Source organism: Choloepus didactylus, chromosome 13, assembly GCF_015220235.1.
Source record: "Choloepus didactylus isolate mChoDid1 chromosome 13, mChoDid1.pri, whole genome shotgun sequence".
In the NCBI taxonomy this organism is placed as follows: Eukaryota; Metazoa; Chordata; class Mammalia; order Pilosa; family Megalonychidae; genus Choloepus; species Choloepus didactylus.
In genome coordinates this window covers 11,619,833-11,633,906 of record NC_051319.1, presented here as the reverse complement: position 1 = coordinate 11,633,906, position 14,074 = coordinate 11,619,833, and the positions used below count along the sequence as shown (strand labels likewise).

Sequence of the window (14,074 nt, the reverse complement as noted above, 5' to 3'; positions counted from 1 at the left end):
ACAGCTCCACCTAAGGCCCCTGCCATAAGCCAGCATCAACCACTGGACATATGAGTAAAGATGCCTCCAAATGATACCAGTCCCCAGTCATTTTATCACCCCCAGCCTTTGGATCTTCCAAGCTAATGCATCAGCTATCATGGAGTAAAGACAAGCCACCTGTACTATGTCCCATCTGAATTCCCGATTCACAGGATCGGTGAGCTTAATTAAAGGCATACTTTATGCCACACTAAGTTGGGGGTAGTTTTTATGCAGCAATACATAATTAGAAAAGATTTTGATACTTTTAAGTCTGTTATCTATTGCTATGTTATCAAACCACAAAATTTTATGGCTTAAAACAACATTTTATTTTCTCTCCTGTTACTATGCATCAAGATTCTGAGAAGCACTCAGCTAGGTAGTTCCAGCCCAGGGTCTCCCACACAGTTGTAATAAGACGAAAGCTGAAGCTAGAAGACTGTTAGGGCCGAAGCAGCTGGGGGCTGGCCAGGTACCTATCTTTCTTCTGAGGTTTCAGGGTCTCTCTGCCTCATGGGTTGGTTTGGGCTTCATGGCATAACAGCTTCAGCATAATAGGAATTCAATCTCCATTGCAACCATTCTAGTTGTTTTAGTTTCCTTGGTTGCTCAAGCAAATACCATGCAAAGGGATGGATTAAATAATAGGAATTTAATGGCTCATGGTTTTGAGGCCAGGAAGAAGTCCAAATCAAGGCATCATCAAGGTGATGCTTTCTCCTCAAAGACTGTGGCATTCTGGGGCCGGCTGCCAGCAATCCTTGGTCTTGGGCTCCTCTGTCAATAGCAACGCCCATGGCAGCCTCTCCTGGCCTCTCCTTTCTCTTCTGGATTTCACTGTTCTGCAGCTTCTGGCTGCTCCCTCTATGGTTTTCACCCTGTGTGTCTGAACTTCATTCCATTTATAAAGGACTCTATTAATAAGATTAAGATTGAGAGGAGCCACACCTCAGTTGAAGTAACCTCATCAATAAGACAGGAAACGATTAAGTTTACTAACATGTTTTTCTGGAGTATGTACAGCTCCAAACCACCACACCAGTGAAACAGGTAGAAGATGTATTTCCTTTTTTGACCTAGCCTCAAAAGGGCATCACTTCTACTGTACCCTATTGGTTGACTGGTCACTAAGCTCAGCTTAGATTCAAGAAGTAAGAAAAAAATGCCACTCTTGAAGAAAGCTACAAAGAATTTGCCAATGTTTTTTCAAACCACCACAGATTGGTTCTGGGCCAGAGCCCACTCTATTCTAAGGAGCTAGTCTTAGGGGAGGAGGGGTGGTGGGACCCTGGGAGCACCTACACCTGCCCTTCTATCAGGAGTTAAGGGGCAGGATGGTTTCTTTAGAAAGAGCTACATTACACATTCAGGGCACTGTAACCCTTGCCTGCCCAGCACTCGGTACCCTTCTTTCTCATTATGCCCTACACCCTTCTGCATCTTGTTAATCCCATCTGTGGAACATCTTCAAACTTCTCTTCACTGGCAGTGCCACAGCCATTGATCCAACATTCTTCACTTACCACCCCAGACCTGTGTAATTGCATTAGCCTTTATTTAATAAATTTTGTTCTTATTTTCTTTATTAAAGTTAATATATACTCTTCATAGAAAATTTGGAGAACATAGAAAACTACAAGGGAGAGAAAAATCGTTCTTCCCTCATACACAGTTCTAGAGATGCCCACTCCCAGTATCGTCTGACTGACATGTTTTATAACCACAAATTTGCTGAAGTCGTGGTCAGTTACTGAGTCCAGAAAAAATGTCAAAGGACCACTTTACAAGCTGCTTGCCTATCTCAGACTCCAGTGTCTTCCGTGATATCGAGCCTTTTACTATTCTGTTCTCCTTTTGCTTTTGTCTTGCTCTCATTCAGATATTATTTCTTACCATCCTTAGTCAAGACTTAAACTGACTAATGATAAACATCAAAGCACCTTGAATACAATAATGGAAAAGTAAAGAATATTTGTAATAATAGTTTTTATTCGAGTAGAGAGGGAAAATGAAGAACCATGTTTTGATCCTGAAGTTCTAAGTTTACGTATTTGTGATCAAGCAATATCTATACATTTGTATTCTGCATTTTCTCTTATTATTTTCAGCTTTTTCCATTGTCATTATAATATCTCTTACTAACAAGTTTTCCCTCTTTGTATTCTATGTTGAAAAATAGTCACATGAAGAGAAAAACTGAAATAAATACCTAATAACTTAAGTAACTTACCATTTTTATTTTTCCTTATCACCTTACTATTAATAACATATTTTATTTTTAAGCTGACTTAGCCATTGAATAAATTTGCCTAATCACTCTACTAATCACTTCTTCTTAGTACCAGTTTTTTGTTGTTGTTAATTTGAAATGTAATACATAAATTCGCAGGTAGGGGAACTATAATTGTTTATTTTCCCCTATTACCTCCTGAAATCCCACTAAATGAGAGGAAAGAGAATCAAAAACTATAAATCCACACCAAAAAAAAATACAAGAAATGGAAATAATGACAGAATATGAGAGGCGTTAACAAAATTTGGAAATTGAGATGCAATAAATGCGAATTAGTTGATTTATTAGGCCAGAGAAACATGAAGTCTGCATCTCTAATAGGGAAATCCAATAAGAAGAAAGCTAAATATGTGCCAAAAATTTGGTAAGTTACAGAAACTTGGAAATTCTCAGGAACTGGATAAACCAGAAAAGACTGAATGCAACCATTTTGGTTTAGCCAAAATCAAGCGATTGGCTGAAAATCTTTATCAGGAATAAATAAATTCTCAGTGCATTCCACCAGCCCATTCAGATAGGGCATGAAGAAGAGCAGAAGGCTAGAGATCAGAAAAGTGATTCAGGGAGACTGACCTGGCGAAGACCAGGCACAGCTGCCTACAGGGAGGAGGTGAATTATGGAAAAAGGTATATTTGAGTGTAACTCTTCACTACTGGGTTCCCAGGATATTGCTGCCAGTTCTATATTGTCCCAGTGGAGAATTCCTCTTTGGGGAAACTGACTTAAGAGGAAAGACCTAAGAGCCATAGTTGCTTAAGGGTCCCCTTACCGGAATGGCCTTGAAACCCCACCAAATCACATAATTGTTCAATTCAGCAAGCACCTAGAATATTCATTCAGCACATAAAATTTCTATTCAGTCTTTTAGGCCCTCGTTCTTGTATGTGGATGGGCAGCCATTGGTTACCAGGCATGTGAGGAAAAGCCCTGACACAAAACACAGTGCCCAGGAAAAAAATGTTCACAAATAAGAGGAACACTGAGGATTTCAGAAGTCAGAAAGATGAATTTCTGCCTCTACTTCAGCCAGCCTGCTTCCTCTGGGAAATTCAACTTCACCTCTATCAGAATTCCAGATCATGGCCTGTCCCAGGGTTCAGACTTGCCAGCCCCCACAGTTGTGTGAGCCAATTCCTATAATAAATCTCTTCAGATAGGTGATAATAGATGATAGATAGATTAGATGGATAGATAGATAGATAGATAGACAGATAGATAGATAGATAGATGATAGATGGATAGATTCCATCTATTCTGCTTCTCTGATGAACCATAGCTAACACAGAAGGGGAAAGAGAGCATTTCTCTCTCTCCTTCTGTGTCTTAGGTAGCATCTTAAGCACTGTGTGTTTCCCCATGACTCCTCCCTTACCAGAAACCACCCGCCAACATGGTTCTAGATACTACTTGATTACTACAGCTACTGGGATTAATAGCAGCACCTCCTTCCTTTATTCCTCCAGCCTTAGATGTCCTGATGTTGCCAATCTTTGAATTGCTTTACCAACCCCTAATGGGCTTCTCAGCTTTTCTATTTCCTATGTTACCAGTTCCAGCATTAAAGTTCCTTTTATTTTGAGGATATAACTGAAAAGGTCATCATTCTCACCATAACTACAAGAAGAGCATGGATGAACTACAAAATCATAACTTTTCTTTAACCCAATAGACTGTTGAGATCACAGGCCAAACCAAGTAGTCCAAAAGCCAAGGAAAGACAGGAGCCTCCAAGGAGATGGAGTGTGAGCACTGGCATATTTGTGGCAGAACAAGAGAGGAAGAGACATTGAATATTGTACAAATAGGTAAGAAGCACTCGGCTAACTTTCTAACAAGTTGCCAAAGGCCCCATTTCCTTTCCTGGTTGTTAAACCAAATACCATGCAATGGGCTTGGCTTAAACAATGGGAATTTATTGGCTCACGGTTTTGAGGCTAGGAGTAGTCCAAAATCAAGGCATCCTCAGGGTGATACTTTCTCCCACCAAGCTGTGGCATTCTGGACCTTGCTGCCAATGATCCTTTGTCCTTTGCTTTTCTGCCACATGGCAATGCACATGGTGGCCTCTCCTGGTTTCTCTTCTGGGTTCCACTGACTTCCAGCTTTTGTCTGCTTCCTGTGGCTTTTTCCCTATCTGTGGCCTTCCCCCTAAGGCTTTCAGTAATAGGATTAAGACCCATCCTGATTCAGTTGGGCCACCCTTTAACTGAGGTAATCTCATCAAAAGGTCTTATTTACAAGGGTTCACACTCATAGGAATGGATTAAGTTTAAGACCATGTTTTTCTGGGATACATAGCTCCAAGCCACCAGAAGCCCAGTGTAAGCTAGTGTGACTTCACAGAACCCCTTTAACACAAGGAGAGTTTGTGCCTACTTGCAGCTATTCTCCATAGACCTCCAATAGTTGCTACTGAGAAATATTTGGGGCATAGCAGGAGACAGGAGTGGACTTCCTTAAGTGTAGCAGGCCTGAGGAGAAGAATGCCAGCCATTATGAAAAAGGTAGAGAACTTACCTAAAACAACCTTGCTTCTCCCCAGCCCCCTTCTCTGGAAGAAAAGTCTTAAGCCACTGGACAAAGGTCAGCAAATCTTGTCATGCCAGGAAAAGATAAGTACATTCTGAACTCAAAAGCAATCTCTAAAACAATAAAAATAAGCATAGCTAGTAAGTCAATGGTGAACATAAATTAAAATTTTTAAAAATACTTTATTGACTGGAAAGAAGACATAAAAAGAAGCAAAAATGAACAAAGAACAGATGGGACAAATAAAAAGCAGGTGATAAGATGGTAATTTTATACCCATCCATATCAATAATCACAATAAAGGTAAATGATCTGACCATTCTTATTTAAAAGACAGAGATTATCAGAGTGGTTTAAAAGTAGGCTAAATAGGCTAAAAGTAAAAAGATGAAATAAGATATAACAGGCAAATACTAATTGTAAGAAAACTGGAGTGGTTATATTAACAGCAGAAAAGGAGAGAACAGACCAAGGAATATTACCAGAGATAAGAAGATAAATTTCATAATGGTAAAGGGGTCAATTCACCAAGAAGACATAATTTTAAACATGTATGCTCCAATAACAGAGATTCAAAATATCTGAAGCAAAACTTGACAGATTTAATGGGGAAATAAACAAATCCACAAACATGATTTGAGAGTTCAACAACTTTTCAGTAATTGATAAAGCAAGGACAAAAAATCATTACAGATATAGAAAATTTGAAATACACAACCAATTAACTTGACCTAATTGACATTTATAGAATATACCACCCAACAAAAGAAGAATAACCAGTCTTTCCAAATGCATTCAGAACATTCACCAAAATAGAACATTTGCTGGGTGATAAACCTAAATATATTTAAAAAGATAGAAATCATATAGAGTATGTTCTCTGACCACAAGATAATTAAATTAGAAATAAATAACAGAAAGATACAAGGAAAATTCCCAAATATTTTGACATTAAACAATAAACTTCTAAATAACACAAGTCAAAGAAGAAATCACAAAGAAAATTATATAGTATTTTCAACAGAATGGCAGTGATAAAACAACATATCAAAACTTTTGAGATAAGCCTCACTGTTCTTAGACAGAAATTTATAGCTTTAAATGTTTATATTAGAGCAGAAAGAACTGAACATACAAGCAAAATTTAAAAACTTCTAGAAGAAAGCAAAGGAGAAAATCTTCGCACTCTTGGTATAAGTAGAAACTCTTGGGTAGGACAGTAAAAGCATGAACCATAAAAGAAAAAATTAGTAAAATGGACTTCACCAAAATTTTAAACTTCTGCTTTTCCAAAGACACTATTAAGAACACAAAATCATAAACCACAGATTGGGAGAAAATATTTACAATGCTTATATCTGACAAAGCATTTGCATTTAGAACAGATAAAGAACTCAAACTCAGCTATAAGAATACAACCCAATTTTTTTAAAAAAAGGCAAAAGATTTGAAAAGATGCTTCACACATAGAAGATTACAAATGGCCAATAAGTATATGAAAATATGCTCAACATTGAGTCATGGGGAAATGCAAAATACTATAGAGAGATTCTTTACACTCCCAGTAGAAGAGCTAAAGTTAAAAATACTGACAATACCAAAGAATGTAGAGCTACTGAAATTTCATACATTGCTGGTGGAAATGAAAAACCCCACAATCACTTTGGAAAACAGTGTGACGATCTCGTATAAAGTTAAACCTACTTGTGCCATCAGACACAGTAATTACATTCCTAGATATTTACCCAGTTCTTTGTCCACACAAAAGTGTTCATAGAAGCTTCATTCATAATAGCTAAAAACTGAAAACAACCCAATGTCTATTAATACATGAATGTATAAACAAGTTGATTTGTCTATTTCTATACCAGATTCAGTGTTTTAATAACTACAGTTTATGTTTTGTTTAATGTTTTAATACCTTGTTGGGCAAGTCTTCAGAAATGTTTTATGGATTCCTACATATTTTTCTTCCAAATTAATTTTACAATAATTTTTGCAAATGCTCCCTTAAAAATCCCATCAGTCTTTTTACTGGAGTTGAATTAAATTTAAAGATTAATTTAAGGAGCATAAAATTTTTACAATATTGAATCTACCTATCCAAGGATAAGGCATCATTTCCAATTAGGTGTAACTCAGGAAATGGAATTATCTTCATTTGTTATCTGCTAACCTATTCCAATATTCCACATAAGACACCTGGTTTCTCTATTAACAGAGCTTTAATCTGGAGTTTGAGGCTCCTGAGATTAAAGGATTTGCCATAATCGTAACAGTTCATCATGTGCTCAGTCCCAGTTCTTCACCAACAAGGTCAGAATTAGAAATCAGGAATTTTGCTACCTTTATGGAATCGTTTCAACTTACTTCAATAATCCTATGTTTTACACCTACTACTTGCCTGACAAGGTGCTCATTTCTGTATAGAGTCAAAGATGAACAAGGCATGGGTTCCGTTGTTAAGTATTCTTGGCTCTGTGACGATGGCAAACATAAACCAAAAAGTCTCATTCAAGACAGAATGTCCTAAGGACACAGAGACTGGGCAGGCACAGAGGAGGGGCTTCTTGTTTATGTAAGAAAAAAGCAACACAAAAGACAAAACTTTAACATTCTGTATAAAAATGTTGATTGAACTTCTTGTGTCTTCCTTCTAGCAACCTCTGAGGTCTAGAAATTTGCTGAGCTTGGTGCTTTGGTGACTGAGTCCAATTTGCTTCACTGCTTTTCTAGCTGTAAGGTTTAAGATGTCCTGAGCTTGTGATTTTGTTTTGCAACCACATTTCTCACATTACCTGCTTAAGTGGTAATTCTTTTTCAGCTAAAAATGGAACTTGCCAGAGAAATTTAACGAGAAATAGTGGGATAATTCTCCATTCAATTCTCCATTATAAATTTGCTGCATAATTTCCATTCCTAAGGTAGCTTAAATTTTGTTCTAATTATGGAGAGACAAGTGGTGTGTATCAGAACCAGCTGCTCCAGACGGAAGTTTGCTAACAGTCATTTTCAAATTAAAACACACGCACAAATGGATTATCTTTGTTTCTTTCCATTTCAACCTTGATATGGGTAAGCTTTTAATTTCTTCACATATAATGTAAAGGAAAATTAGTTAATATCTCAAGATTTTATTGTGCCTGTTTACTATTTTCTTAGTTCTATGAATAGCTGTGCAAGATAACCTGTCTAAAATCCCTTTTTACATGTAGGGATAAGAAGAAGGAAGGAAGGGAGAGAGAGAGAGAGGAAGGGTGGAAGGGAGTGGGGAATAAAGAAAGATGAAAGAGAAAAGAAGGGAGAAAGGAAACATGGAAAGGATGGAAAAGATGAATGGAAAGAAGTTTACACAAAACTTACAGAGGGCAGACCAATGAAGGAATATAGAATGAAGAGTAAAATAGAGTGCATTGCTCTGTTTCTGCATTTTAATGACATACCCTAGCCTTACGGTGAATTGCAGGCTAAAATGTTATGTATGATAATTAAGGGCACTGACTTTAGAGTTGGGTTGCTCCAGAATCATTCCTTCTTCCTGTCCCTCATTAACTTATGACCTTGAACAAATTGTATTCTGAGCCATGGATTTCTCATCTATAAAACGGGGTAAATAATAAAACCTGCCACATAAAGTTAACATCAGAGAGAGGAAAATAAAAACTATAACATGATGTCATACCACATACCTCAGATAAGTGAAAGTATTTATGTTTGATAATAATAGGTGTTGTTAAGGAGGCCAGGAAATAGAAATAAGGTGGAAATAACATGGGAAGCAATCTAATGACAGAAAAGTTAGAAATGCATGTACTCTAACTCAGCTGTTCCTCTTCTAGTACATCTCTTGAAAAATTCTTGTACATGTGAACACAGAAACACATAAAAGAATGTTTGCAGCTGTATTATTTGTAATTGCCAAATATGGAAAAACCAAATGATCTTCAACAAACAAATCATAGAATATCCATACAGTAATGAAAAAGAATGATTTAGAGTCACATGTATCTATTTAGATGACTCTCCTATACATCATATTAAGTAAAAAAAATTAAAAATCAAGTTTCAATTTTCAGAATCAAGGCAGAATCACAACAGAACTAGAAGAGGGATGAACATCTCCCCAAGTTCCCAAACTTGAAGCCAGATATAATAACTGAAGGTGGCTTTGAGTTGTTCCATTTTGCAAAGTGACTGAATGTTGTCTCAGTTGTACATGAGGTTGAGTGTTTTATATTAGGATGAGGCATTTAAAAATCTGAATATATGAAAATCAGTGTATAATGTGGAATAAGGGGAAGTTAACATCAAACTGGCAGAATGTGGGGAGCATCTGTTCTTGTTGCCTGCTCACATCGCTATCCCTTTTATTTGTTAACCATACTTTGTATTCCTGTCACACATAACTCCCCTTTATGGGAGCAGAATTTCTGTTTGAGGGTGATGAAAAAAGTTGGGGTAATGGATGTTGGTGATGGTAGCACGACAGTGTGATTAACTAATACCACTGAACCATATACTTAAAATGGGAATTTTTTAGTTCTATATATGTTACTACAATACCAAGTTTTAAAAAAAAAAGTTCATCATAATCCCCGTTAAACATCCATCCCTGACCAGCAGTTGAGAGCATAATCTAATCTAGGTAGATCAGATTCCCTGTCTGTCCTGGGAATTTATATCCTGAGTGGAATTGCAAAAAGATGAACAGTGATGCCAGTATCTTTGAAGAGCTCAAGACCATCCTGGGGGCAGATTGTTTACATTGGATCTCCTCCATCATGAAAGAGGTCACAATTTAAAATCATAGGCATTGACACTTATTCTGGATCTGGATTTGCTATTCCTGTGAGAAAAGAGATAAAACAAAATGGAGTTACTATAGCTAACAAATTTAGAATGGAGTCGGGAGGCCTTCCAGGAAGTTAGGAAGTTACTCTTAGACACATCTCAGCCAGCTATCACAAACTGCCAAGTAATGCAAAACCGAAAGTTACAATGTTTCTGAGGACATCTGGACACCATGAACCAACTACAAGATAAAGAAATCAGTAAGCTTGAGTAAACTCCAAGAACATTTGGAAAGCCCCAAATATCCACCAATCATAATTCTTTACAAACAACTTCTATAATTTTCTTCTTTTTCCTTAAAAACCCATGCTTGGAAGCCCCAAGACAGGACACAGGTTGGGTTGCTATGTAAGTCTGTGCTCCCCAAACTGCAATTCTAAGACCCCAAATAAACCACAGACCAAAATGGCTGCTTCACTTCTCTGGCTTTATGGCTACAGTGGCTGCTTGAATGTAATGAGCAGCATTTATACTAGAAGCAGCAACTTTAATCGGCTCTCCCCACTAAGGAGGACCCCTTTACTGGGAATGCCTCCAGTTATTCTCTGGGAGGGCTGTGTCAGGGGCAATGGCTTTTCTCTTTCCCTAGCTGGGCTGTCACCTGCAGGTAGAGATGCTGACTACTATCCCACATAGGGATGCTACTGCTGCCACTTGTGGACAACCAGGGGTATAGTGGGGTGGGTACGGGGCCTTGTGCCCCCTAATTCTAACTCCTTACTCCCACCCAAGGAAGAAGAAAGTCTTTGCTGATGGCCCTGGGAGGAAGGAGTGTTGCAGAAGTGTCTGAATGGACACCTCTTTCCTAATTCTCCCCTGCTCCCTTCTCCTCCCACAGCCCTTGGCCTTTAACCCTTTCATCTTCTGATAACCCTGTTTCACAGCCCCTACCCATCATCTCCCAGGGATCCACCATAACTCCCCAGAGAAATAATCAAGTCTCAATCACCATCATGTCTTGAAGAATGCACAACTCCAGTTGTTTCACCCCAGAGGGGTTCTAGTGTGTCCATTTTCACCTTCTCTGCAGAAGGGAAAGGTGAGTTCTGTTGGCTCCTGGCTGAGGGAGGCAAGGAAGGAATATTCCACTCTGGGCTCTAGCTAGTTCTCCCTTACAGGATCTAAAATACCAAATACATTTTCTCATCATAAGGATTAATTTTCACCTTCAAATCCACATGATAAATTCTTAGCATAACTTTGATCTTATACTACACTGACAATTATCATGGCCTTTTTATAAGAATATTTGATCCTTCTTATCCTGGGTTTCATGATGAAGCATCCTGTGTTAACTGATGATGAATTCTGCCATGCCCAAATTCTAATTTTAACCTACCCCACTGCACATGTTATGGTAGTCTGACTGGCTGTGACTTTTGTTGAGCCATTATTAATGCCAAATTTGGTAAAGTAGCAAAAGAAGCTACTGAAGGCTGCCACAGGAGCTCTGCATGCAAAATTTTATCATGGGTATTATTTAAGAAATCCCTGAATGGATTGCTGCGTCACCTCTAGTCTTTTCACATTTTCCAGTGAAGAGTTGGTATTTTTTGCCATTTTATCTGACTTTATAAGTGTCCTATTTTTCTAATGTCAAATAGATCTACGTATCCTGAGTTCAACAATTCTAGAGTTATAACCTTTCTGCCCATCAAATGATTGTCAGACCAGAATTCCAGATCAAGGAACTACGGCTAGCAGCTGCTAACAATACTGTCATATTTTTCACAAGGAGTCAGTTTATGAACAATAGTGCTCTCTTGGTCAAAGATATTGTAGCAAAGACATAGAGAAAGAACAGGAAGGCTGAAATTTTTGAGGGACTCAGTGCTTCATTTTGGTAACAGTGGCTCTTACTTTAAGTGCCCCTCATGCTGCTTGCAAAGCTTTTTTATAACCTGGCTATTGTATGAATATATAATGTTTTGCATATTAAAAATACCAATTTAATGGTGTTCTGTTATTTTAAAATAGAAAAAGTAGGAAACATTTCCAAAATGAAAGTGTTGAGATGTCAATATAAGCAGTGATACCCTCACCACCTTTGATTATAACTGTGAAATGTAAATCTTAGTCCCACACAAAGCAGGTTCAACTGAGATTTTCTGTGGCTTCTGTTTGGGCCTCACATATTTGCAGAAGCACATGAGTCTCTTCAGAGGCGTCTATTTTGATTGCTTCAAAATGGACTAAATCTATAAATCACAAAAGAATGGGCTAACTGACACAACATAATTTTACATTTCCCAAAAATACCATTTTAAATACTCACTATTCAGTTGCTAGGATGCAGGCTGTATTAAATTATTTAATAATCATTCATGAGTGTGGAGAGACCCCAAGAGTTCTGGACCACGTGGACCGTCTGCACGATAGGTTGCTGGGAGGTGAGGCTGCCACGGTGTAGGCAACAGGCTTTAGGCTCTGTGGCAGCTGCTGCTGTACCTGTATTAAAACTGGCTGACTAGAAAGAGGGGAACCTGGGCAATCTGGGCAAACCTTGTCTCTTGGGAGCAAGGTGAGTTAGAGGCTGGTGAACCTTTCCCGTGGGAGGTTCTTGGGCATCTGTGTGCCACTGGAGTGGGCAGACAGCACTCCAGAGTGACTGGGAGAAACTGGGACACTTCTAGAAAAGAGTGGTCCCAGCACAGTTCTAAAGCAAGGCAAACCCCTAGGCCATCTTTTCCTAAAACCCTGCTCTATGAATTTGTTTTCAGAGGCAGTGTCTATCCTACAGAATGAGTCTTTGACTGCTCCTTCCTTGGAAAAGGGTACTTCCTGAGGTCTTTGATGAAATAACAATTCAGAGAGACTGTGGTGGATTGAACACTGCCAGCCCTTCTCCACAGTCCTGTACTATGGGTAGCTTTTGGTGATGTGTGTATAAATTCCATTTAGGGTGAGCTGTTTATCACAAGCCATTGTAATGATTTGTACAATTAACTGTGCATAGGAATAAGGTGGCTTTCAATCATCCTTTGGGCTGTCTCCTCCTGAAGTTTCCTTTTCATTTTCTGTTTGTCAGCCATTAAATTGAGGTCAGGTGGTATTACATGGCCCATTTTGTACCTCGAAGATCCTGCTCCATAGGGCTAGATGGGCAAGAGTTTGTAGCACTGATGGTTCCTGAGGGGACAGCAGGGGACTGATCAGGTGGGCCATGGTGTCTGGAATATGGATGGTCAGGACAAGATCTGGGGTTGCATGGACTGCACAGGGGCTTCCAGCACCTCCTGTCCCTCCCACCTCTCACTGGACAACACAACAAATGTGATCTTGATGTTTGTGCTGGGAAACAAGCAGTTCTTGCCCAGGTAGTGCAGGTAGAAGCTGTTGCCACAGGCACCAGTGGCAGGCAGGCTGGGGCTGTACAGGAGCTTCCCCTGCCATGGCTGCTGTGCCATTCCTTTTTACTGCTGCATAATATTCCATCACAGCTATATACCACATTTTGTTTATTCATTTGTCCAGAGTCCCTGCTTTCAATGTATTTGGGAATATACCTAGTAGTGAGATTGCCAGGTTATATGGTAGTTCTATACTTTCTGAGAACTGCCAAACTGTCTTCCCCAGCAGCTGCACTATTTTGCATTGCCACCAGCAATGAATGAGTGTTCCTATTTCTCCACATTATCTCCAAATCTTATTTACTGTTTTTTTTTAATAGCAGCCATTCTAATGGGTGTGAAATGGAATCTCATTGTGGTTTTGATTTGTATTTCCCTGATGGCTAATGATGTTGAGCATCTTTGCATGTACTTTCTGGCCATTTGTATATTTTCTTTGGAGAGATGTCTATTCAAGTCTTTTGTCCATTTTTTAATCGGGTTGTTTGTCTTTTTGTTAGGTTGAAGGACTTCTTTATATATTCTGGATATTAAACCTTTATCGAATATATGTTTTCCAAATACATTCTCCCATTGTGTAGGTTGTCGTTTTGCTTTCATGAAAAGGTCCTTTGTGGCACAAAAGTTTTTAGTTTTGATGAGGTCCCATTTATCTATTTTTTTCTTTTGTTTCTTGTGATTTCAGTGTAAAGTCTAAGAAATCATTGCTTATCACAAGGTCCTGAAGATGCCTTCCTATGTTTTCTTCTGGGAGTTTTATAGTTCTAACTCTTACATTTAGGTCCTTGATCCACTTCAAGTTGATTTTTGTATAACGGATGAGATAAGGATCTTCCTTCTTGTCTTTGTAAATGGCAATCCTGTTTTCCCAGCACCATTTGTTGAAGAGGCTATTCTTTCCCAATTGAGTGGTCTTTGCCCCCTTGTCAAAAATCAGTTGGCCATAAATGTGAGGGTTGACATCTATTCCATCTGTCTATATGTCTGTCCTTGTGTCAGTACCATACTATTTTGATTGCTGTGGCT

At 38.6% G+C, this 14,074-nt stretch overlaps 1 pseudogene; it reads right to left on the bottom strand.

The window, feature by feature from the left end:
• Positions 1-12,009: 12,009 nt before the first annotated feature.
• Positions 12,010-12,991, bottom strand: LOC119508426 (annotated as a pseudogene).
• Between the last annotated feature and the right edge of the window lie 1,083 nt (positions 12,992-14,074).